At 44.9% G+C, this 27,011-nt stretch overlaps 2 pseudogenes; both read right to left on the bottom strand.

The window, feature by feature from the left end:
* The window catches only part of LOC112922584 (hypoxanthine-guanine phosphoribosyltransferase-like), a 44,167-nt pseudogene extending 41,295 nt beyond the window's left edge, over nt 1-2,872 (bottom strand).
* A 1,267-nt stretch (nt 2,873-4,139) lies between these two features.
* Nucleotides 4,140-4,846, bottom strand: LOC112923282 (mRNA turnover protein 4 homolog; annotated as a pseudogene).
* Between the last annotated feature and the right edge of the window lie 22,165 nt (nt 4,847-27,011).

Here is a 27,011-nt window from a genome sequence, read left to right as displayed (position 1 = left end):
TTTTAGGACAAATATCTAGAAAGTGATTTCCTGGGATAAAGGGTTTGTTCATTTATAAAATTGGTTATTTATTGCCAATGAGGTTGTGGCAATTATATTGCCACAGAGTTTGAGAATGTCTATTTCAAAACACCCTCTTTTGTACCCACTCTTAGGCCATGGCAGTCTCAAACTGGAGTCTATTTTAGGAGATGCCAGTTGCCCAAGGACCAGGTTTGAATGTGGGGGAAGGAGCCCCAGTCTAAAAAGCAAAGCAAATAAAGGATCTTAGACCAGTTATTTACCCTTTCTGGGACCTAGGTTTCTCATTTAATGACAAGATGAACAAGAGCAATGTTGACTCCATGATCCCAAATCTGGGACTCCCATCTGACGGCAATGGTCATTCACCACAATGCATGTATAAAGGGGCTCAATCAATACCCTCAGATCAAGTCCCATCAAGTCCTGTGTGAGATATAAAAGATAAAGTGTGAGCCTTGACCTTTTAAGATCCATATCTAGCAAACCTCAAGGAAGTAGTGAACTATAAATGACAGCACATAATACAGTGTCATATTGGGCAGCATGAACTATAGGACTGAGATTGTTGAGAGGAGGGAAGACTCATACCAGGCACTTGGTATCAGTGCAGGATTCATAGAAAGGTGCCATTTCCCTAAGATAAGTAGAAATTTACCAGGCAAGGATGGTAGAAAGGAACCTGGAGGCATATGGTGTTATGAAAGCCCAATTCACATAATGAAATAGCACACTGGAGCATGGGGAAAGCCTCCCACATGTGGTTGTGTCTTATCACTTGTTTGCACAATCACTGAGAAATGAAAGTGAACTCCTAATCTCCACTACCAACATTCCTTCCATAGCATTTCCTGTCTCAGGTGACAGTAGCTCTATTCTTTCAGTTTGGTCAAACCTTCGAATCACCTTTGACTCCTCTTGTTCCCACGTCCAGCCGATCACCAAATCTCATTCAACCACTCTTCCTTCAAAAGAGATCCAAAACCCAAGTCCTCCTCTTTATCTTCAGTGCTCCCACCTTTGGTCTGGGGTCCCCAATGTTTTTCAACTGGATTGCTGGGAATGCCTCTTACCTGATTTTCTGCTTCCACCCATGACTTCCTGTGCACTATTCTCAGCATAGGGCAGAGTGATCTTGTTAAAATGAAAGTTGAATCATGTCACTCTGATGGTCTCCAATTGCACCCAGAGTGAAAGTCAGTGTTTATAATGACCTACAAGGTCCTATAGGGCAGGAGATGCCCCTCCTGTCTCTCCCAAGACTTCATATCTATCATTCTCTCCTTTTTATTCATCCTTTCCCTTCAATCCAGCTCTACTAGCTTCCTAGTTGCTCTGGGCACATTCTAGCTTCAGAGCTATGGCCCTGGCCACTCCTTTGCTTAGAAAATTCTTCCCTAAGATAACATCAAGCTCATACCCTTGCTGCCTCCTCAGTAAGTCCTACCCTGCATTCCCAACCTTCCTTATCATGTTCTCTATTTCTCATAATACTTACTGTGCTACATAATAAAATTACTATTTTCTTACATTTATTGCTTATTGCCTGGCTCCCCCTAACTCCTGCTCTACCAGAATGTAAGCTCCACGAGGGCAGGGTTAAATGTCTGATTGCTGCACTGCCTTAATATGGTGCCTGGCTCATGAAAGGATTCGACCTATATTTGTTGAAGGAATGAACAAATAAATCATGGGATTTTCTGATGAGCTACCATGAAGACAGAATGGGCCAGAAAGTTGCCATCAAAATGAATATTTTTCTCTTGGTCTGTTTTTGTTCTCTGATAAGAAAAGTAGTACATCTTATTTTGATTCTCAAATGGATACCAACCTATCCGTTATGGAGTAAGAGAGCTTCCAAGAGCTTCGCTTCCTGGCGCTGTCATTTACTACTTGTGTAAATCACTCTCCCCAGACCTCATTTTCCTGTGTGCAAACTGGGGGCAAGGACGCAAGCCTCCGAAGGAGAGATTAAATAAGATCATGGAAAAAGCATTTTAGGAGGATGCCTACCATTTTGTAAGTACTCAAGAGATCTGAATCAATTAGTGGTATTACAGAGACATCGTGTCTTCCCCTAGGATCATCTTCAAGAAAGGCCTCGAAGGGGATACCTGAGTGGCTCAGCGGTTAAGCGTCTGCCTTCAGCTCAGGTCGTGATCCTGGGGTCCTGGTACCCAGTCCCACATCGGGCTCCCTGCATGGAGCCTGCTTCTCTCTCTGCCTGTGTCTCTGCCTCTCTCTGTGTCTCTATGAATAAATAAATAAAATCTTAAAAAAAAAGAAAGAAAAAAGGAAAGAAAGGCCTCAAAGTTCAATAAAGCTCGTGGCTCTAAGGATATTCAGGGTAGAAGTGGGTGGGGGTGGCCTGGCAGTCACGCCTGGGGGGCCCTGGCCCGTGGCACCCTCTTCCCACTGTCCTCTCATTGAACCAGCTGATTTCCTCTCCTGTGAAGTCGCCTCCCCGTGAAAATATATGCCAGGGAAGAGAAAAAAGCCAGTTTGGATTTTAGGGGAAAAAAGAAAAGGAAAAAAAAAAAAAAAAAAAAAGCTAGCGCAAAGCCAACGTCCCAAGGAAAGCCCTACCTGTGGGTGGCTCGCTGCCTCTCCCCTCCCGTCCCCTGCCCCGCCCGCAGGAATTGAGGAACCCGCCTTTTAAGGAAAAGAGGCGGTGGACAGGCTGGGACCAGGGGACGCGAGGGGCGGGCGGGCGCAGGTTCACCTGGCGCAGGAAGAGCGCGAGGCCCCGCCCGCCCCGCCCGCCCCGCCCAGGCCCGCAGGTGCAGGTGCGAGCCAGGTGGCAGGTGAGGCCGGCGCGCGCGCTGATTGGCCGGCGTGGGTGGGGCGACATGGGGCGGTGGGGCGGGCGGATCTGGGGCGGGCTCCGCGGGAGCGCGGCCCCTGCCTCCCGCCTTGTTGCCCTTCTTCCCCAGGTGCGCGGCGGCTGGCGTGGGAGCCAGCAAGCCCCGCCGTTGCCAAGTGGGTGACTACGTCGGCTTGGTGGGGAAGGAACGTGAATTTAGAGAGAATGACAAGGGTTTCCTGACCGACAGTTGGGCGCCTCCAGGAGGAACCCACCCCCGCCCCATAAAAAAGGCATTTTATTGGCCACTGTGTTGCGTATTTTACATGCTCGCCCATTGGATTCCCACAAGGACCCTAAAAAGTAGGGACTGTTTTAAGTTCCCACTCAACAGATGGGGAAACTGAGGACCAGAGACGCTAAGAATTGCCCACCCACTGGAGTCAGCAAATGGTGGAGTGAGGCTTCCAACCCTACCCTCAGATCTTTTGCCTCCAAAGGGACTGAATCGCTATCCTGTTCGTTTGTTTTTAAGATTTTATATATTTATTCATGAGAGCCACAGAAAGAGTCAGAGACCCAGGCAGAGGAAGAAGCAGGCTCCCTTTGGGGAGCCTGATGCTGGGACTCTATCCCAGGACCCGGGATGAGGACCTGAGCCAAAGGCAGACAGACGCTCAACCATTGAGCCACCCAGGTGTCCCCTCCCCCCTTTTTTTAAGGACTATAAGTTGCCATTAATAAAGCATTTTCTTGTTAAAATAGAAATATAACTGACATGTAATACTGTATTAGTTTCAGATGAACGAAAAGTGATTTCATATATGTATATAGTACCATGATATACTACAGATAATGATCACACATCTAGTTAACATCTATCATCATATATAGCTATTTTTTTTTTCTTGTGATGAGAACTTTTAAGATCTATTCTGTTAAGCATCTTCTTATTTATCCTAGATTTGCTTAGGGACTTGAAACCGATTTCCCATATTGTGGCTGGTAATGAGAAGCCCACCACGCCTCAAACACCACCTGCAGAAAACCACTCTGCATCTTTCTATCCAGATTCCCTTCTCTAGAATTTCTTATGTCACTGAATCTGTAAGTCAAGAATTTAGGAGGGGTCCTCATTGCTCACACCCTCCAGACTCTTTTTTTTTTTTTTTTTTAGGAAAAGTCCTCTTTGCTGTCCACAGGAACCACCCTGCAGACAGCTTGATTCCTTACAGAAAAGCAGTCTCCGTCCCTCGCCCTCCCTGCTGTTTGCCTGGGGCAGTGGCGGCCCCTCAGTCCTGGCCCCAGGTGCCAGTCAGCTGTCATCCTCCCCTTCTGATTCTCCGGCTGACTCCCAGGCACTCTCGGACAAGTCACCTCCCATCTCCTGGAACCTTCCAGACTGTGCATCCCACATGTATTTGATGGTGACTTTGAATTCAGCCATCTCCTACCCGAAAAGCTTCAGCACGTGGGCCTGCTCTGGGGTCAGCACATCACCCTCCTTGCACACCTCAGGGTCGGACAGCCGAGTCACCACACCTCTCTTGAGCTGCCTCAGCTGTGGCTCCATGGAGTGGGGCAACTGCTCCAGGGGCCTGGGGTCCAGGGTCACGGTGAAAGTTGCTTTGTTTCGGGCTCGAGCGAAGTCCATCTCCGTGTATTTTGTAGACCACTCATTCACTTCCTCCTTGGTGCGGTTGGTGAAAAGCAGACCGACCTCACCCCTCACCTTCTTGCTGACCTGATGCAGGTTGTCTTTGTGCCCATCAGCTGGGCTTCAACCCAAGGCCACCATCATCACCTTGTTTTTGCCAAAGAACATCTGGCTGTGCTTCCAGGCATCCCGCATGTCCTTCAGCTTTCTGCTCCTCATGTTGGCCACGGAGAAGATGCAAAGGTACCTGTACATGTCCACACATTTCCGAAGCTCTTCTATCAGGTTCTGTTTCAGTTCTAAGCCTTTCTTGGCAGTTTTGCTTAAGGAAACATTCTTGTCGCGCCTGGATTTGGGCATCGCGCTGCAGGTGCACACACCCTCCAGACTCTTCTGGGGGCTGAGAATGTGCTCCCTAAAACTACCATGTCAGCCAGCTCACTCTTCTTTATGCATCGAGGGCTTTCTTTGGCTGGAAAGATGCTCCTGCCTTCCCTCCCCACTCGTCACCCACTCCCCTGAGCCTGGACTCCAACCCTGCTGATCAAATCAGGTCCATCCAGTCTTTACCAGGTCTTTCTGGCAGGAATGTGACCATGCCCTCTTGACTACAAGGCATAGTAGTCTCAAATATTCTGTCCTCCAGACCTCTTAGTACTCTTAAAAAAAAAAAAAGATTTTATTTATTTATTCATGAGAGACACACAGAGAGAGAGGCAGAGACACAGGCAGAGGGAGAAGCAGGCTCCATTCAGGGAGCCCGACATGGGACTCGATTCTGTGTCTCCAGATTATACCCCAGGCTGAACGTGGCGCTAAACTGCTGAGCCACCTGGGCTGCCCCCCCCGTTTTTTTTTTTAAAGATTTAATTTATTTATTTATGAGAAACACAAAGAGAGAGGCAGAGACACAGGCAGAGGGAGAAGCAGGATCCACGCAGGGAGCCTGATGTGGGACTCAATCCTGGGACCCCAGGATCACGCCCTGGGCTGAAGGCAGATGTTCAACCGCTGAACCACCCAGGTGTCCCTCCCCTTAGCACCCTTGAAAATTATTGAGAACCCCCAAAACTTTTATTTCTGTAGTAATAGCTATTAATATTTACTATGTTAGAAATTAAAACCAAGAAAATTTAAAACCATTATTTATTTATTATTATTTTTTTTTTTATTTATGATAGTCACACAGAGAGAGAGAGAGAGAGGCAGAGACACAGGCAGAGGGAGAAGCAGGCCCCATGCACCGGGAGCCCGACATGGGATTCGATCCCGGGTCTCCAGGATCGTGCCCTGGGCCAAACGCAGGCGCCAAACCGCTGCGCCACCCAGGGATCCCTAAAACCATTATTTAAAGACAGTAATAACCCATGATATAACAGAAACATATTTATGAAAAATAACTATAGTTTCCAAAAAAAAAAAAAAAACTAGAAGGGTGGCATTGTTTTATATTTTTGCAGATCTTAATGGAAGCCAGCTGGTTTCTCCTATTTGCTGCTGCATTCCATATGTCCTGATATTATTATAAGCTCTGGAAACTTCCACAGTCCCTTCCTCAGGAAGTGAATGAAAAAGGCAAATAATATCTTAATATATTGGGACAATAGTTCTGACTTTGTGAACTCCTGGAAGGGTCTCAGGGATTCCCTAGAGTCTCCAGGCTATAGTGAAAGAGCCTGGGTCAATCCTGATGAGCTAACTCATCAGGCTATAGTGAAAGAGATCGTTATTTTTAGAATGTTTGGCCTCATGTTGGCTTTGGTTTTTGTTCAAGTTTTTATTTTAATTCCAGTTAGTTAACATACAGTGTTATATTAGTTTCAGGTATACCATATAGTGATTCAACACTTCCATACATCACACGGTGCTAACCTTATCTCCATCACTTGTTTCACCCATCTCTGCACCTATCTCCCTTCTGGTAACCAAGAATCTGTTCTCTATAGTTAAAAGTCTCTTTCTTGGTTTCTCTCTCTCTCTCTCTCTCTCTATCCCCCTTTGTTCATTTGTTTTCTTTCTTAAATTCCACATATGGGTGAAATGGTATGGTATTTATTTTTCTCTGACTTATTTCGCTTAGCATAATACTCTCTAGCTCCATCCATGTCATATTGCAAATGGCAAGATTTCATTCCTTTTTATGGCTGAATAATATGCCATCACACACATACACCACTTCTTTATCCATTCATCAGTTGATAGGCACTTGGGCTGCTTCCACATCTTGGCTATTGTAGGTAATGCTGCTATAAGCATTGGGGTGCATGTATCCCTTTGAACTACTGTTTTTGTATTCTTTGGGTAAATACCAGTAGCGTGATTGCTGAATCATAGGGCAGGTACAAGTGCCTCTGTCATCTGCCATCAGGCCACCTGTTACCCCTCACCTGCCTTCTTTGCAACTTTAGCTCTCTCCCCTCCCTCACTCCCTTTCCCCCTTCTTCTCCCTCCCCTGTTTCTCTTTCTCCCTCTCTCCTCCAACTTCTCTCCTTATCTTTTTTTTTTTAATTTTATTTATTTATGATAGTCATACAGAGAGAAAAAGAGAGAGGCAGAAGGAGAAGCAGGCTCCATGCGCCGGGAGCCTGATGTGGGATTCAATCCCGAGTCTCCAGGATCGCGCCCTGGGCCAAAGGCAGGCACCAAACCGCTGCGCCACCCAGGGATCCCTCTCCTTATCTTCTCCAGTCTCTATTATCCCCTTTCTCACCTGTGTCTCTTTTCCCTGCCTACGCTCCTCCTTACCCCTTCCCTTCCCTTTCTCCCTCCCTCTTCTTCTCTGACTCTCACAAGCAGCGAGGGGCCAGCTGTAGAAACAAGCAGAGTTAGCTCATCAGGATTGACCCAGGTTGCTGGCAACTTATTCTATTCCGTAATCCTTTTCTTGAATTCCTGACCCCTGTCAGGTGCTACATTCAGGCCCACAGAAACACAGGTAAAAAACCACTATCCCCAACTGAGACTCATAGGACTGTAAGGAGTCAGTCAGCTCTTCAAAAAACAAATGAGCACCTACTATGATCTAGGCGTTAGGTGGCTACAGGGGTAAAACAGGCTTTTCTCTGCTCTTAGGGAACTGGGAGCCGGTAGGCAGCTGCCTTTGGTGGCAGCATAATGAAGATGGAGGGGCACTGAGGGGTGTGAGGGGACCACTGCTCAACTGATCTGGAGGGGGGTCAGGGTCAGCAGAGGAGTTGTAAAGAGCTTGGAACAATGTTTTCAAGATGAGTTCACACAGTTGAGTGGGAGAAACTGTTCAAAGTGGTTCCCTGATAAATAAATAAATTTAAAAAAAAAATTTTTTAAAAGGGGATCCCTGGGTGGCGCAGTGGTTTAGCGCCTGCCTTTGGCCCAGGGTGCGATCCTGGAGACCCAGGATCGAATCCCACGTCGGGCTTCCGGTGCATGGAGCCTGCTTCTTGCTCTGCCTATGTCTCTGCCTCTCTCTCTCTCCCTCTCTGTGACTATCATAAATAAATAAATTTTAAAAAAAATTAAAAAAAAAAAACAAAGTGGTTCCCTGTGGGGAAGCCATAGGAAAGAGAAAAAAAAATTCTGTTTTTATTTTGCACCTTCTATTCTGCTGAGTCTGTGTGACCATGTGTGATGGGCTATATTGTGTCCTGCCCCCCCCCCCCCCCATTTTATATCTTGACACCTTAATCCCTCAGTACCTGAAAATGTGACTGTGTTTAGGTGGGATCTTGAAAATGGTGTTTTAATGAAAATGAGGTGATATGGGTGGGCCCTGATCCAATATGAGTGTCCTCTTTATAAGAAGAGGAGACTATGGGGTGCATGGTTGGCTCAGTCCATGGAGCTGTGACTCTTGATCTCAGGGTTGTAGGTTTGAGCCCTGTGTTGGGTGTAGAGATTACTTGAAAATAAAATTCATTTAAAAAGGGATCCTTGGGTGGCTCAGTGGTTTGGCGCCTGCCTTTGGCCCAGGGCGCGATCCTGGAGACCCAGGATCGAGTCCTACGTCGGGCTCCCAATGCATGGAGCCTGCTTCTCCCTCTGCCTATGTCTCTGCCTCTCTCTCTCTGTGTGACTATCATAAATAAATAAAAAAATTTTAAAAATTCATTAAAAAAAAAAAGAAGAAGAAGAGACTGGGACACAGGTATACATAGTAGACATAGGGAGTAGGTGACCACCAATAAGCCAAGGATAGGGGCCTCAGAAGAAACCAACCCTGCCAAGAGGGTAGTCGGGACTGCTGGAGGCGGCGCTAAACCACTCCTTCCTTCCCTCAATGCAGGGAACAGCATGTGGGCTTATTATCCCACGGAAAGACCATGGAAGGCAACAAGAGTGATGGCAAAAACCAGACAGGAATCTGTTGTGGAAGTTCCAAGAGGTCACAGTAAGCCAGAACTTGTGCAGCATGATGGGCAGTGACTCTGGACCCAGACTACTGGATTTGAATCCAGCTCTGCCACTTAGTAGCTATGTGACCTTAGGTCAGTTATTTAATCTGTCTACGCCCTAAAACCTAACTGCAGAATAGGGATAATGAGAGTGGTGGGCTCTTGTGAGGATTGACTGGGTTAATGTATGCCAATGGCTTGTAAGAGTGTCTGTGTGTGGTAAGAGTGTCTGTGTGTGGTAAGCACTCTTCTGTGTCTGGGTTTGCTATGTTGTTGATGCCTTACCCAAGGCAGAAGATGTGGTACATGATGTATGCATACTCCATTCTTGTGGGATGATGGAGAAAGCGTGCAGTCCCAGGTTGCTGGCTCATATTGGATAAGTGAAGTGGCTGGCCCAAGGCCACACAATTAGAAGGGTGATGGGCTGGAATGTGATCCAGATCTGTCTCTAAAACCTGTACTTTTAACATGTACCCTATGTAACCTAGTCCAGGGCCTGGTACTTGGTAGGACCTCAACGAATTGTTTCTAGGTGAGTTGACTAAAATGAAGTGCGCAGAGGTTAAATAACTTTCCCAGGGTCACACAGCTCATCAGTAGCAGCTGGGAATAGAACCTGGCCTTCTAGTCCAACAACCAAATATCAGTACAACTAAAAAGTGAGAAGGTCATGGTGTGCCCGGGTGACTCAGTCAGTTAAGTATCTGACTCTTGATTTCAGCTCAGGTCATAATCTCAGGGTCCTGGGATTGAGCTCTGAGTAGGGCTCTGCATTCAGTGGGGAGTCTGCTTGAGATTCTTTCTCTCTCTCCCTCTCCCTCTGCCTGCCACTCCCTCTCAAATCAATCAAAAAATGTTTTTTTTTTTTTTTTAAAAGTGGGGAGGTCTTACTAGTTGTGTGGATACAGAACTGAATCCAAGATCAATCATTCAGAAATACTTTGTTGAAGGTATAAGAGCAGAGGCAAAGACTCACACAGCTCCACATCAGACTTCAAAACTGCAACCAGGGCAGACCGTACACTGTTACTGAGACAAGCTCTTAGTTAGGAGGCACTGGTGAAAAAATGATATTCATGACATTTGGGAAAATAAAACAAAGCAACACAGAGCAGGATAAAGTAGTCTCAGAGTTGGGAACCTCTGAGACCCCTGAGATTCATGTTCTGAAATGTCTGTAGAGTAAACACTCCCTAAATGCGCAATGGGTCGTGTTGTACTGCATCAGAAGTGTGTTGTAGGATCTGCCAGCTGGAGCTTGATTCTCTGCTACCCTGCAAACTTTGTGGCATTTCACATCATCCCAGCAGCATTACTGATGAGCCTTGCTCTAGATAAAATGTAGTAATATGCTAGTCACCACAAGCCACTAACCTGACAATGTTAGCTGTCCAGTCCAGACATGAGTGAGGTTAAGAAATTGGGTTTCAGGAGCCTGACAGATCTAGTTTCAGAGCCCAGTTCCATTATTTTCAAGCCATCAATCTTAGGGCACTTAGCTTCTTTAAACTTTGTCTGCTCCTTCTGTAAATGAGAATAGCAAAAAATTAGTAAAGACATCTACTCTCAAGTATACTAATAGAAATTAGTATTACTTTAGCTTTCCAGAAAGCTAGAAAAAAAATGAAACAAATGTCGCTTCAACCATTGAAATAGATATTATCTGAACACTAAAATTCAGATGTCCTGCTGAAGGTGAGTACATGCTTCAGCCTTCACAAAGAACTTAAATATTCTTGTTTTGGTTGCCTGTTTCATGGCCTGCCATGCCTCCTTTGAATTAACTTAAGAAAGCAGAGATGAATGTAATCTATTTTCAGACACATTTATTCACAAGGATTCCAATTTCATAAGTTGGACCTTAGGAGATGATAGAAAATATATAAATTTGTCTTTGTCCCAGTTCCTGGCACAGAACTCCTGAGACCCTTGTAATTTCACAAGGGTTAAGAGTATGAGGAACATCTTCTGTTCCTCTGTCTTTGACCCAGTTCCTGACACAGAGTTCCTAAACCCCTTGAAAATTCCTGGGTGACAGGACTGTTTTGGGTTCTAATGAGGTGACTCTTGGTGGGCTCCTGGATGGGGCTGGTCACCAGAAAGAACAAACCATGATTAGAAGCTCCACCTCCATTCTCCGGTGAGGGGAAAGGGTTGAAGTGGAGTTGACGGTGAATTATGCCCCCATGATGAAGCCTCCATAAACATCTCAAAGATATGGGTTTGAGCACTTCCAGGAGGGCAACACACCTCAGCTCCAGGGGACAGAAGCTCTTGTGCTTGAGGCCCTCCCACACTTCATCCTTTGTGAAATTTCTTCATCTGGTGTTTTATCTGGGTCCTTTATCATATCCTTTAAGAAACTAGCAAACTGTTTCTCTGAGTTCTATGATCTGGTTTAGCAAATAAATGGAACCCAAGATTGGGGAATCTCTGATTTGTAGCCAAATGGGACAGAAGTTGTGAGTACCCTGGGACCTACTACTTGTGATTGGCATGAAGGGGGTAGGGGCAGTCTTGTGGAACTGAGCCCTTACCTGTGGAATCAGATGCTATCTCAGTAGTCTCAGAGTTGAGTGAAGTTATAGGGCAACCAGCTGGTGTGGCACAGTTGCTTGGTGAGCAGAACCCCCACATTTGGTACCAGAAATATTGTGAGTGTGATATTGGTATCAGAAAATAGAGAAACATGGCAGGTGGGTAGTGGGTGGTGTTGGGGGAACAGTGGGTTTTCTGACACAGACGTTATGCTTCTTGACCTGTGTTATAGACACCTTGAAGAAGGTTGTGGGATTTTATGGAAAGAATATACATTGGCCTTGGATTATGACAGGCTGCACTGCAAAACATCGGAACATGAGAAACCCTTACTAGCGTTAATTCTGTTTTGAGACCTGTCAAATTGTCAGTGACTCACCTCTCTGTCCCAGGCCTTGCCTTCATTGTATTAATCCCAGACAGACAGAAGTTTCAGGACACCCAAAGACTGGAAGTAGTCGAAGATCCTTTGTCCCCATACAAGGCAGAGCTAAACAACATTCAAATATTACCCATGGCACTTCCAGCCCTCGGCCCGAGACAGGTGTATTAAAATGTAGGTTTCATTTTTTGGGGGGGTATGGTGAGGCCTACAGACCAGAAGATGACCACCATTGAAAAAACAGTTTGTTACTCACTGTTTCCAAGAAAGGGGGCGCACATTGCACCATTTGAGGCCACTCAGGGGTGGGTTAGGAGGCAGAGTGAAAGAACACACGGCAAGAGTCTGTATTGTGGTTTCTGCAGAAGCAATGGGCAAGGCAGGTTAAGCAGACCTAGAATTGGCTAGTCTGAGTAATTTTGGCAGACTCTGGGGTATAGGGGCTGTCTGTCCTGAGTTGTCTGGTGCCTGGCCTGCGGTGATCAGCACATGGGAATATCGGCCTACAGTGTAATGGCCTTTGGAGAAACTGACAGGGGAGATGTTTGGGGTGTGGGCTTTGGATTGGTTGGTTTGCTTATGAAAGAAGCATTTGCTGGTGGGTCCTTTAACGTTTCTAGAAATTGTCTAGCCATGGGAGGGGGAATATCTCTTGGGTCAGCAAGGCCTTGAAATGTCAAAGCATCAGAAAATAGAGAAAATAAAGAACATGATTAATAGAGTAGGGCAGTGACTTTGGCTCCATAATATCCCCTTAGTAGTTGGTCTGCAAAGCACAGCCAACCTCCACAGCTTTGAGCAGCTAACTGAAGGTTTGAGATGTCCCAAGTCCTGTTATGTTCTCCTTGGGCCAGAGTCCCAGCTCTCCTACTTCATTTGCCATCCCTAGCAGCAGGAGTGGGTGTTTATAACCCTCCTTGTTTTGTAACAGAAACAGAGTACTCAGCCAGGACGGCCTCCCCAACAAGAAAGCTTGGTGCAAGAACTTGTGCAGGCAGTGCGTTTTCTCCTGCTTCACAGCTATTTGGTTTTTGTTTGTTTTCCAGGAAAAGGACATACTGAGGTTGGTGGACTTGCTTCAAGTTTCATTAATTTTATTTGTCGTCTGAGGGGAGGAGCTGTCACCAGTGCTGTGTGTCTGTCCTATGTACCCCTCTCTATCACCACTGCCCTGTTCTTTTTTTTTTTAATAAATTAATTTTTATTGGTGTTCAATTTACCAACATACAGAAAAACACCCAGTGCTCATCCCGTCAAGTGTCCCCCTTAGTGCCCGTCACCCATTCCCCCCTACCCCCCGCCCTCCTCCCCTTCCACCACCCCTAGTTCATTTCCCAGAGTTAGGAGTCTTTACGTTCTGTCTCCCTTCCTGATATTTCCCACACATTTCTTCTCCCTTCCCTTATATTCCCTTTCACTATTATTTATATTCCCCAAATGAATGAGAACATACACTGTTTGTCCTTCTCCGATTGACTTACTTCACTCAGCATAATACCCTCCAGTTCCATCCACGTTGAAGCAAATGGTGGGTATTTGTCGTTTCTAATGGCTGAGTAATATTCCATTGTATACATAAGCCACATCTTCTTTATCCATTCATCTTTCGATGGACACCGAGGCTCCTTCCACAGTTTGGTTATTGTGGACATTGCTGCTAGAAACATCGGGGTGCAGGTGTCCCGGCGTTTCATTGCATCTGAGTCTTTGGGGTAAATCCCCAACAGTGCAACTGCTGGGTCGTAGGGCAGGTCTATTTTTAGCTCTTTGAGGAACCTCCACAGAGTTTTCCAGAGTGGCTGCACCAGTTCACATTCCCACCAACAGTGTAAGAGGGTTCCCTTTTCTCCGCATCCTCTCCAACATTTGTTGTTTCCTGCCTTGTTAATTTTCCCCATTCTCACTGGTGTGAGGTGGGATCTCATTGTGGTTTTGATTTGTATTTCCCTGATGGCAAGTGATGCAGAGCATTTTCTCATGTGCATGATTTTTTTTAAAATTAATTTTTATTGGTGTTCAATTTACCAACATACAGAAAAACACCCAGTGCTCATCCCGTCAAGTGTCCCCCTCAGTGCCCGTCACCCATTCCCCCCCACCCCCCGCCCTCCTCCCCTTCCACCACCCCTAGTTCGTTTCCCAGAGTTAGGAGTCTTTACGTTCTGTCTCCCTTTCTGATATTTCCCACACATTTCTTCTCCCTTCCCTTATATTCCTTTTCACTATTATTTATATTCCCCAAATGAATGAGAACATACACTGTTTGCCCTTTTCCGATTGACTTACTTCACTCAGCATAATACCCTCCAGTTCCATCCATGTTGAAGCAAATGGTGGGTATTTGTCGTTTCTAATGGCTGAGGAATATTCCATTCTCATGTGCATGTTGACCACTGCCCTGTTCTAACCTGAGCTTTGACCCCATCTGGGACTAGGAGAGACAAAACCTTGCTCACACTTGCCTCTTCTGATCGGAAGGGCTTTGTCATAGGCCCTTCTTTAGGGCTTAGAGAGACTCTAGAAGGCCTGACTGAAGTGAGGACAGAAACCCTATTCAAAGCATTACACATGTGGACCTTCTCCTTCCCCAGGGGGTGCTGGGGGTGAGGCAGAGTCCAGCCAGCAGTTTAGCATCTGGAACAAATGGTACGAAACGGATCTCAACAACACTTAGTGAATGGACACTGTTCATTAGAATGTTGTCTCACTCATTCAGCATTATTTTGTTTATATATTTTAAGATATCAACAAATACTTAATGGTTGCTTTAGTGTTGCTAGAAAGAGCATTTACAAATAATCATCATTTAATTTTTATTTGGAACATTAATTCTACCTATCTAGTTATAGCATCATGAGTTGAGTTTTTAAAAGAACATTTGCTGGAGAGAAAGGTCAGTACAATTCTCAAATAGGAGCTTCCATCCCCTTCTCCAAGCCCCTTGGAATTCTATCACCAGTGTGCATAAGCAGAGAAAGTCACAAACCCCCAAGTTCCTTGGGGAGGCCTGTGGACCCCTGGGGAGGCCAGACTGGCCCAGCAGGGAGAACTCTCAGTGAAAGGGCAGAGTCAACAGGAAGAGGGGAGGGTGCCTGATGAGGAGTGAGATGAGGCCAGGCTCAAGTGAATGACCTGCCTTGTCCTCTCAGAGCCCTCTGAGAGAGGATTAGGTAACAGATTGGCTGAAACCACTGTCATCCTAGCCATGAAGAGGGTCAGGGAAGGCAACTGGGAAGACAGAAAGCCAATGATGATTTCCACCATCTGTTTCCTCTTCAGAAGGTGAATTCTAAGGAGGGTTGAACACCTGCCTGGAACGTGCAGGTGTGTGCCAGACTGCAAACTCTGAGAGGTTCAGGGAGAAAATTAAATCACTTTGGAAAAGAGAAGGAACAGCTTGAGGAGTATGGGAGAGGGGAGGGCTTGGTGCCCTGGAACAAAGAAGTAAGGCCACTGTGGCCAAAGTACAAGCTAGGGGAAGAAGAACATCATTGGATGGGGATTGGAATACATTCTGCTGTGTGGCATGGGATGGATCACTCTTTTCAGACTCTTCATGACATCTTTAGTAAAATGTAGACTCCTCATTAATGACATGTTTCAGGTTTACTTTTTAAGGGATACAGCTATGTGTTGAACCCTACTGTGAGGCAGGTGCAAGGGTGAGATCAGAGGATGCGCAGTGACATGCTCATTTCTACTTCTTTGGTCAAAGCAAGTCCAGTGGCCACATCCAAGCTCAGAGTTTATTAATTCTGTGTGTTTCCTATGAGGAAGAGTTGTTCATGTCTGTCTCATCCACCAGGACTGGAAGGGCCTCCATAGTCAGATCATTCTTACCCATCCCTGGCCTCTGGTGCCTAGCACAGTGCTTGGCACAGAGTAGGTACTCGATTAGTGTTTATTTCATGAAAATATCTCTGGATTTGCCTTATCTTCCCATTGCCACCATTCTAAGTCTAGGTTAGACCTGGACTATTCTAGCGTCTTTTCCACGGCTCCCATCTTTCCAGGCTCTCCCACTGCAAACGTAACCTGCATTCCATCACCATGGATCTCTAACACCACCCTGACTGTAGTTTTCATTGACTTATGAAACTTTAGCACTTCTACCCTCCCCTCCTTGGAAATCTTAAAGGACCTCTCATTGCCTAGAATCACATCTACATTCTTCATCCTGAGTTTGAAAGATAGAAAGAACTCAGATGTGTCAAAAGCTCTTGCAAAACATTTGTAGTGATTCAGGTGTGAGTTGCCTCTGGTAGTCATTACTCTTTCCAGTTTTCTCTCACCCAGATACACGCTAAGAAAGCCTTTTCCTGGTTCTTAAGCTTTGGTGTGGCCATTGGATTTGCATTGGCCCAAGAAGCGGAAACGAGTGTGTCACTGGGTGGAAGCCTTAAAAATCTATGCATGATTTGCCCCGCTTTACTTTTCCAAGAGTAATGTGACTCTGGCACACCCTCAGCCCTTCTCCTGGGGTGAGAGCCTCACAGAGGAAATCCTGTGGGCTGATCTGAGACAGGTGTATGGCAGGAATTGCTGTTCCCATTTACAAAACAGGAACCATTACCACCTCATATGACAGAAGGGAAGAGGGACGGAGGCTACATCACTTGCCCAGTTCACTCTGTTATTCAGGAGTAGAACCTGATACTTCCAGTGAGAGATTCATCATCTTGCGAGGTGGCCTCACTTGGTCCCTCCAGGAAGACTTGTGGGTAGAGTGAAAGGCACAGAAGCTTTGTTGTTAGACTGACCTGGTTCAAATACCAGCTTTGGTGTTTACCACAGAGTCCCACTTGGCAACAACAAGAATCTGTACTGTAAGTTTATGGGAAGGGTGAAATAAGCTAGGGTGGAGAGCCCTGGCAGGCATGTGTAGGGACTTGGTGTAGGTCAGTTAGCCTTGTCCCTTTCCCAGTCTGCTGTCCTCTTGAACCCTGGATTGACCACACTCACTGTCATCTCTGAGGTCTTGCTCAAGGTGTGCTCTCTGATTATAAATCTTTCCCCAGCTCCTCCCCACTTCCCTCTCAGGGCCCCGCTGAAGTCCCCACTTCTCCACACTGCTTCTTCCTCCATTCCTGTTCACACTCTTCCCCCTTAGCTCCAGACATTTAGTCAGCCAAAATGGATTTAATTGTTACACTGGTGAGAAGCTGATCTCCCTAATTATACCAGACATACCTTGAGGGCATTGGCTTCCTGCATCCCTTCCTGCAGCCCCAGCCCTATCTTTTATTGAGTGAGTGTCTCTAGGCACCTCCTGTCACATCACTGTGCCTAATTCTTCCTTTATACATGTCAGGAGTCCCTTGAGGAGCTCTGAAGACTGTCCCACTCATGACTACCAATTGAATAAACTCAACTGGGCTGAGTCTACAAATAAGAAGTGACCCCCAGGAATGGGTTGGCTTTCCTGAGTACCTCTATGAAACAGGCATTATATCCAGTATCTTGCATTATCTCCAGTTGTCAGAAGGGTTATGGGGGTATTTATAGCTGAAGAACACAAACTTCAGAGGTATTTGGTAACTCAGTTGGCAATAATCACTTGAGAATGATTTCTTATTAATTACCTGATATGTATGTGTCAAGGACTGTGCTAGTGATTCAGAGAGGTGAATACAGGAGACATGATCCCTAGTTTCGTGGAACTCACGGCCCAGCTGACATGACATTAATGATTCTGTCAACTCCCCTCCTCTGGCACATTCTTGTGTCATTTTTTTTTTTTTTAAGATTCTATTTATTTATTCATGAGAGACACAGAGAGAGAAGCAGAGACATAGGCAGAGGGAGAAGCAGGCTCCTCACAGGGAGCCTGATGTGAGACTCGATCCTGGACCCTGGGATCATGCTCTGAGCCGAAGGCAGATGCTCAAACTCTGAGCCACCCAGGCGTCCCTCTTGTGTCATTATATTCCACATATGAGAAGCACCATATTTGAAATATAAAGAGAATTACCTCTAATTCCGCACCTTTCATAAATTGTCACCAGGTAATTTTATAGACACTATTTCATTTACTTAAAATATTCAGAAGGGGATCCCTGGGTGGTTCAGTGGTTCAGCGCCTGCCTTTGGCCCAGGGCGTGATCCTGGAGTCCTGGGATCGAGTCCTGCGTCGGGCTCCCAGCATGGAGCCTGCTTCTCCCTCTGCCTGTGTCTCTGCCTCTCTCTCTCTCTCTCTATGTCTATTATGAATAAATAAATAAAATCTTTAAAAAATTAAAAAAATATTCAGAAGAAGGGGTATTATTATTGTTCATTGATGTTCTCTAAGTGCCTCGCTCAGTGTATGGCATACTGCAGGGGACAATTTTAATTGAATGAATTTCTGCTTTATAGATGAGGTTCATAGGAGCTTTGCCCACACCAATAGGAAACATGAAGCTGGGACCCAAGGAGTGAGTGCAATTTGCTCCTTCATGGTACTTCTCAAAAGAAATACCAGCTTTTTGCTTTCCTCCTTCCTTTCTCACTCTCTTCTCAAATGACCAGATTTCTTATTTTGTCTTTCAGCCAGTTCTCAGCCAATAACTGTAAATGTGACTTTCTTGGTTGATGTGGCCAATTGTGGGCTCAAAGTATTCTATTCCCAGATAGGAGGCATGGGCTATGGAGGCCACATTCTTGAGACCTGGATCAAGTGGAACAAGAACCCCTTCCTCAGCTCTCTTTGCAAGTGACCAAACCTTTAGTTGTTCTGGGAGAGAAATTCAACTGAAAACCTAAAGATGCCTTGAGAAAAAAACTGACTCCCCCAACCTCCACCACTCCCAAGGTAAAAAGTGAAACAGCATAATCACCATACCCTCTCCCAAGCCAAATTAAATGAGCTAATAAAAATCAGTGCTGGGGCAGCCTGGGTAGCGCCACTTTTGGCCCAGGACCTGATTCTGGAGACCCAGGATCGAGTCCCATGTCAGGTTCCCTGCATGGAGCCTGCTTCTCCCTCTGCCTGTGTCTCTGCCTCTCTCTCTCTCTCTCTCTCTCTCTGTCTCTCATGAATAAATAAATAAAATCTTAAAAAAAAAATCAGTGCTACTGAAATGTTCAATTCATCTAAACGCAAAGATTATTGGTTTCCAGCCTCTCTGATTCTAATCCAACAACGCTCATCAGAGGTCTTCAACCAGATTGGTACGGTTGGGGGTTTTGTTTATAGATGTGTGTACACAAAGGAAATCTTGAAGATTTCCTCACTGTAGACTGTTATCTTGCTCAAGGTGTCTGGACTTCTGTTGGATGAGTTCATGTTTGAACCTTAGCCTTCTTATGTGAGTTGCAGAAAGAAGCATCTTTTCTTCTACTCTGATCTTATAGTGTGACTATCCATCCAGCCATCCACTCAGTCATTCATTCACTCAGTAAGCAGTGACTGAGTACAACCATGTGCTGGACAATGTGCCTGGCACAGCATAGCAGTGGGATTTGGGGGTCTGGGCAGATAATTTGGCAAAGCGTGTAGACCAACTTGGCCCTGGTCCCTCTATGTCTGGGCTCCATCAGTGATCAGTGATCTTCCCTCTTCTGAAGTATGATCAGTTTATCCCTCTGCTTCTCCTTCTCTACCAGCTCTTTTTCAAAGCTAACTTCATACCAGAAAATTCCACTGACCTGGAGTGGTCCACTTCTGAGTGGACTCAGAAGGAGTGGTCCTTCTAGGTAACTTTCCACTCTTCTCCCTCATCCAGATTTGTACGCAGAAGGATCCATTTCTTCATCTTCACTTCATTTCACAACCCATGGCAATCCATCTACCAACTTCAGTCATTACTGCTCTTTCTTAGAGACACCCATGACTCTCTTCCAATCTGCAGTCGCTCTTATCTTTCTCTTCCTAGTGTATTTAATAGTGTTGGTCCTCTAGCCTCTGCTCTCAGAAGCTTCATTCTCCTGATTCTCCTTGCCTTCTGTCTTTTCTTTTTAAAATCAAAGCTTAGTCTTCTTTCCTTTCTATCAATGCCTTTTTCCAGCCCCTTGTTATCTCTCACCTGGACATGGTCCATCTCATTCCATCTCTATCCATATTCTTCTGTCTCTATCCCTTATTCCTCAACATCTCTCACCTTGCCCTTTCTTTTCCCTGGACCAACAGGTCTCTTTACTCATGCCTAACTGCCTGCAGCTCTGTCCACTGAATTTACTGCCATAGAGGACTGAAAACCCTTATCTGACGAAGTCGCCTCCCTACCTAAAATCTTTCAATGGCACCCATCACTAATGGCATAAAATATGAACTCCTTAATCTGGAAGTGCTGGGTAGTCTCCATTTGTCCTTCCAGATCCACTTGCCACCTTTCTCTACCCTTCTCTGACTTAGGAGACTGATCTTTTTATTTTTATTTTTATTTTTTATTTATTCATTAGAGACACAAAAGGAGGAAGAGACACAGGCAGAGGAGAGCCCTATGTGGGACTCGATTCCGGGTCTCCAGGACCACACCCTGGGCTGAAGGCGGCACTAAACCACTGAGCCACCCGGGCTGCCCTAGGAGACTGATCTTATAGACTGGCTCAGCTGGATTCATTTGCCCTCTGGCCTCTGTTTGGGTTTGGCTGTTGGGAGGTGCCAGAAGGACATCAGGAGGCAGGAAAAGCAAGAAGCTGGGATGTTCTCCTGTTTCCCAGCCAGAGGTTCTCTTACCAAAGGCTCCACCTCCAGTGGTGAGGGAGTGGAGTCTCTAGGGTTAAAGCTAACACCACCATTTCTTCTTGGATTCTAGTAACAGCTTCTCCTTTAGCTCCTTCTGGCCAAGGGGAATTGGGGCTGCTTGGCTCAGAATTGCTAATCCAGGTATTCCACTACCCCTTAGGGGTTTCCCTCAACCCTGCCCATATTCTTGTACTAGTCCCTTCATCAAACTCTTGTCAATTGCCCTGCATCTTACACCTATTTCCTGCAGCACTCACTCACCTAGTGACAAATGAGGCTCTCTGCAACCCAGCCACCACTTCATCATCCCTGTTCCATCCTTGGGCATTGCACTCCAGCCTGGAGTTTTCTAGGGAGCCATCCTTTCCCTCACCACTACACCTTTGCCCATGTTAACCCTCTGTCTAAGTCTCTTCTCTCCGTCTCAAGCTGAGGTTAGGGGTCTGTGTGTTTTCACTGTATTACCTTCTTATAAAACTCCTCTTTTATCTTGACATTTAAGAGCATCAAATTAAATGATAGATAGCTTGGGTTCAAACCTTGATTCTGCCTCGATTTTCCCCCTCTGAAAAACAAAAGTCACTACCTCATAGAATTGCAGTGTTGCTTAAGTGAAGTAATGCATGCTGAATGAATAACACGGTGCTGGACACATAGAAATGTTCAGTAACTGTGAGCTTTTGGTCATCATCTGCCTCTTGCTCTTGACAATAAGCTCTAGGAAGAAAAGAATCTTTTCTTATTCAACTTTCATCTCCCAAATACAATTTAATAACTGGTATAGAGTGGCTGCTCAATGAAAAAGTGTTGAAAGAAAGAAGGGAAAAATTTTTAAAAATTTAAAAAAGGAAAGAAAGAAGGAATAAAAGATGGAAAGTAGGAAAGAAGAGAAGTAAGGAGAGAGAAAGGGAAGGATGCCAGACTTGAGGGAAGCATCAGGAGCCAAAGAAGACAAGAAAAGGAGTCTCTCCTTGGTTGGGGATGGGAATGGAGTGGAGGCCAGGAGGGAGCATTAGAAAAGGACTCTTACAGTTGGCCGCAGGTGCAGTGTGGGGGAAAGGCACTCCAAGCAGAAACAAGCATGCACAGTATGCAAAGGCAGTTGGCTTGCGAGGGCACAGGGCACCCTGGAAAGGGAAAGTACTTGGATTCTGTTGGGCATCTAGCAAGAGCTGAAGGTCATGGGGAGAGGGGAGACTGGCAAGGCAGATGGAGCCTAACACTCCTGCATGCTGTGCTAAATTTGGATTGTATTCTCAAGGCAATTGGGAACCATTGAGGAGTTTGAAGCAAGGGAATGACTTGACCAGATGTGCTGCCCACCACCTTTTCATCTCTGAACAGCCCATGCCCAGCAAACAATACCTGCCCAGCACTACCTCTTCCAGCTGGCACCATCATCACCAACTGACATCCCAACTCTTGTCATGTCCAGAGTGACAACTGGGAGAATGAGCTTTGAAATAAGACAGATCTAGGTTCCAGGTTATTGGACTTACTGAAGCCTCACTTTTCTCCGCTGTGAAATTGCCACAAGACATTGCACCTTCCTGAGGGAGATTTTAGATAATGTGTGTAAAGCTCTTCTTGCTGAACCAATGTCCCCTGTTTTTCCCAATGCTAATGTTACCGCCATGGAACTTGGCTGTTTGGGCTGCAACACTCTCCCCTGTGAAGTGCTCCTGGTGAATCAGGACAACTTCCGTCATCTGGGAGACTCTCCAAGTCCCTGTGAGGCTCTGGAATGTGAAGAGCTTCAGGCTGTTTTCATCAGAAGCCATCAAGATTGCCTAAGTTTCTTTTCATCTAACTGAGGAAAATTGTACTTAAGCTCTGGGAACAGAGAGCTACCAATATCCTCAAACAGTAGCAGAGGGGATGATTGACTTCCTAGTTGGATTTGTTTTGTGCCTTTGGCAGCATGTAGAGCTGACAGGAGAGCATGCACAGCTCCAGCTTGCCTCTCAACTGTCTATTAAAAAATGTTTAAAGAGAGAGCATGTGCACATGAGTGGCAGAGGTGGCAGAGGTGTGGGATGGGGAAGGTGGGTACAGAAGAAGAGAGAGAAGCAGACTCCCCACTGAGCAGGGAGCCTGAATGCGCAGTATTTCAGCCCAGGATCCTGGAACCTGAGCCAGAGGCACCCACTTAACCAACTGGCCCCCAGGGCAGTGGTCAACTGTCCTTCATTTTAAGCAGATTTAAAAGTCCATATAGTCTGGAGAATCAAGAAGCCATTCTTGTATACTCTTCTGAAAGAATCAAGCTCATGGGATGTCGCATGGCTTTTTAACTTAACTACTGAGGAAATAAGGAATCATCCTGACAGTGGATGGGGTAATATCTCACCTGTCACCTTCTTATCCTACTGAAAATGTCAACCAAATTCACGTTCCAATGTCACAGCTCTTCTTGATCTTTTAGAAGTTAATTACTTCTTTTATTGATAAAGAATAGTACTATAGACCATTTGAAATTGCTGTTTTGTGGGTCAAAAATGAGAATGTCAGCAATTTCTTATGATTTAGATTAATATAATGCATAGTGAAAACATTTTAAATGTACAAAAGGTAACTAGATCTCTCTCCTATTCTAATTGCCTGCTTCCTCTCCCCAAAGGCAACAGCTGCCACTAATGACTTGAGAAAAAATTGTAAATAATTTGAGAAATATTTTACACACATTTAATTTATAAACACACAGAAACATGATATGCAAGCTGGTTTTTTTTTTTAATCCTTATTTCTTTAGCTGCATCTCTTAGAAATCATTCCAACTAACTCATCAATATCTTTAACCAGTGCCTATGGATACGAAGATTGTTTCCAGTGTTTTGCTCTTATAAAACAATGCTGTAACAAATATCCTCACACACGTATCTTTGGTTTGTGCAAGTATATGCAGCATAAATCTCTGAAAGGGAAATCATTAGGCTAAAGAGCTTGTGATTTAAAATTCTGAGAAATATTGACAAATTCCCCTCAAAATGGGTTATACAATTTACATTCTCTCCAATAGCATGTCTTTCTTGCTCTATAGTTTACACTTTATACTTGTCAGTCTCATGCCTTCCCTCATAATTGCAGATATTTTTTGCCCATAAATAGCTTATTTTAATTAACAAAGCTAAACTAAAGTAGCAATGCTCAGAGTGCTGGTCATGGGTCTGTTGGCTCTCAGACCTATCACCATCCTCTCTCATGCTGCTTGGTATGGGGGGGTGAAGGGGTGAAGGGGGGGCGAAGCAAACTAATTTCCCAGACTCCCTTACCCACTGGCTTCTGTTGGATAGGGCAGTGCAGCCAGGACCCTGTTCCCTCACTCTGTGTCTGGTGGCACTCCCAGTAGCCACCGACTCTAGTTCCCCTCAGGGGTTCCTCCCTTCAGGGTCCCAGATCCCACTCTGCATCCTGGCTCCTGGGTTCACTGTGCCTTGTTTGCCCTTTTAGCTTTTCCAATATCTCTGTAACTGGTTCCCCATACTCAATCATCTCTCTTGAATTATCTGCTTTACTTTTGTGTGTTTGATTTCTACGCCCCACCCACCCTTAACCAGACACTGAACTGGTATACCCAGAATTGACAGAAATGAGGAAAAATGGCCATGCTTCAATACTATTGGTAGGAATGGAAATTGTTGCAAAATTCTTTTGGCAGGCAATTTGGCAATCTGTTCCAAGAGCTTTAAAAATGAGCGTACTCTTGCCCTATCTTTTTAGAGATATGTGTTGAAATACTTATGAGTGAAATGATGTATATCTGTGATTTACTTCTAAACAATCTGAGAGGAGGATAATTGGGAAACTGTATAGATCAAATGAGATTGGCCACAAGTTGATAGCTGTTTAATGTGGGTGAAGGATACTTAGACATTTGTTACAGTCATCTCTTTACTTACAAATATTTGAATTTTTCAGTAATAAAAAGTATCTTTCAAAAGCCAAATCTTGGACCTTTCAGTTTACTTTCTAGGAATTTATCCTAAAGAAAACAAATTCCTAAATGTTAAAAAAAAAAAAAGATTTATCTTTAAGGATAGTTCTCAACAGCATTGTTTATAATAAACAATTGGCAACAATCGAATTTTGCAACAGTGGGAAGGTCTTACCATAATTTCAATATATCATATACTGCAAGCTATTTAAACTTAAAAAGATGTTGCAGTCACAAGTGTATTGTCAAAGATATTCATGATTTTTTCTTTGTAATGATTTAAGTGAAAAAAAAAAGTTATAAAAGCAGGAGATATTATAATCCAATTAAGAATATTTTTAAATGTATCTAAGGGAGGATGTGAGAGATCCACACTCAAGTATAATTGGTGTTATCTCTTGATGGATGGGGCGGAGTTCTTTCTTTCTTACTTGTGTGCACTTTCTGGTTTGTTCATTGCTGTTCTTATGATGTACTACTTTTGAATTACCAAAAATGACTAGCATATTCTTTCTACCTCACCCCTTCTCTTCTTTCTTTTAACGGGTCCTTTTTGAATGAACGCTCTTCTCCATTGAAGGTGTGCATGCACTGGGCAGTCACACCTTAGCTTCTTTCTAGCAAATGCTAGTTATCTGTTAACCTTTGTGCAGAGGGCTTAGGAGAAAATGAGGAGTTTGGGGACCGAAGGATGAAAGAGCAAGGTGGGTGCTAAGGGAGATGGGGATGGCAACCTAGAGGCTCTGGGAACCCTCATGTGATAGAGCAGACCCTGGCTGGTCTCATTGGGTGCTATCACTGGACATTGGAAGCTAGTTCTGACATACAGTACAAAAATGCCATTGCCAAGTCACATGACACATGGTGGTCAGGTTCTAGTGTCAGTGCCTGCTTTGTTAAAATTGATTTTAGTCAAAATTGCCTTTATGGCCTTCCTTTGGCTGAGTGCCAGAACAAGTCCTTGGTTTGCATTTAAAACTAAAATAAAATGCATAATTCTAATTCACTGAGCAGCAGCAAACTTACATTTTTCATATTGTGTGTTCCTGTGGACCAGGGCAGACAGAATTGTCAGCTGCCTTCATATCTTTACATGTCTCTCTCCACCCCTGGCCTTCAGCAAAATACCTGCTTCTGAATGAACGAGCAAGCTGAGAATGTGGTACAACTTTCCCATTGTCTAGTGGGGGTAATTTTGTCCTCAGAGCATCTAGGAAACCCACACCTAAAGGTGTGCTGCCTCCTTGTGCAGACTAGCTTGTAGGAGAGAGGGGATAGAGTCAGAGGACCCCAGAGTGGCCAGGACTGCCAATCAATGTTTTGGTCCTTTTGTTTTGACAATTGAGAGAGTGCCCTCCAAGCTCTACCTGGGCCACTCTCTGTGCTCATTTGGTTTGTGTTATTTCTCACATACCCAATTACCTGATAAAAACTCCCCTTGGATAACCCACTTTGAACTCACCAGCCCTTTTCTGAAATCTTCCCATCTTCATCCTGATGCTTCATTTATCAGGGCTCATCTTGCATTGTTTGTGAACTGTTTCTGAGTGAAACATCTGAAGGTCAATGTTGTATGTGTGGTGCTATGGGAACCAACACCACAGATGATGGCTGCCCTTGCGTTTGTCAGTTCCAAACACTTTTGCCTCCCTTCTTTGTTCTGCCAAAAACAATTCAGGAGAGAGGTGGGGGAAGTAGTGGGTGGGTAGGAGGCCAGATGACGTAGGCTGGACTCCAGAGATTCAAGTTGGCACTGGTGTGGTTGTGAGTTACTACATAAAGCCAGTGCCGCAGGCAGAGCAGAGGCCCTCTTTATGCTGAGAGGTAGTTTTATGATGAACGTAAGACAATCCCATTACTGAGCTGCTTTAGGGGGTGCAGACATGCCATCCTGAAGCACCTCTTACCTACCTGAAATCTTCCTGTCTCTTGCTATCAAGAAGAACCATATCTTAAACATGTGTACACACACAAGGGCACACATGCAAGCTGGCCCCTCCACTTCATATTCAGAAAGTCTCCAGAGAGAAAATATGGAGTGCCAAGTTGGATGGAAGCTAATGTAAAGTCTATGTTGTCTTTAAAAAAAATTTTTTTTTTACTGTGTTTTTAAAAACATTACACTGGGATATAAATCTGTAGGAAGGCTAAGCATGAACAGAAGCTTAACTTCTGGAGCTTTCTTTTTGTAGGGCATGAAAGGGGATGTACACATGGAAAGGATGGAGGCATTTATGGCCTGGTCCATGTCTAAAACCACAAATTTCATTCTTCTCCCATCAGGTAAAGAAAATCATGAGCTTCAAACATGGAAAGGGTTGGGGAAACTCCAGACCTGGGTTTCTCACTTACAGATCTGCTTGGTGACCTTGGCAAGTTGCCCAGCTTTTCTCGGCCTCAGTTTCCTCATCTAGAACACAAAGATGATAACACCTATCAGACAGGGTTGTTGATTTATATAAACCAAGGGCCAAAGCCACTGACACCTGCTAGATTATCAATAATCACTGTTCTTCTTTGCTTATTGCATTAGGGAAAAAACCCTTCACACTTTTAAAAAGTTTCTATAAGGAAATTTTGAACTCCCTTGGTCCTGTGCTGTGGACTTTAGGCAGTCAGTTGTGTTGAACACCTTCTG

This window comes from Vulpes vulpes, chromosome 14 (genome assembly GCF_048418805.1).
Source record: "Vulpes vulpes isolate BD-2025 chromosome 14, VulVul3, whole genome shotgun sequence".
In the NCBI taxonomy this organism is placed as follows: domain Eukaryota; kingdom Metazoa; phylum Chordata; class Mammalia; order Carnivora; family Canidae; genus Vulpes; species Vulpes vulpes.
Note: the sequence above shows the minus strand (reverse complement) of the source record. Positions and strands in the feature narration are given on the sequence as shown.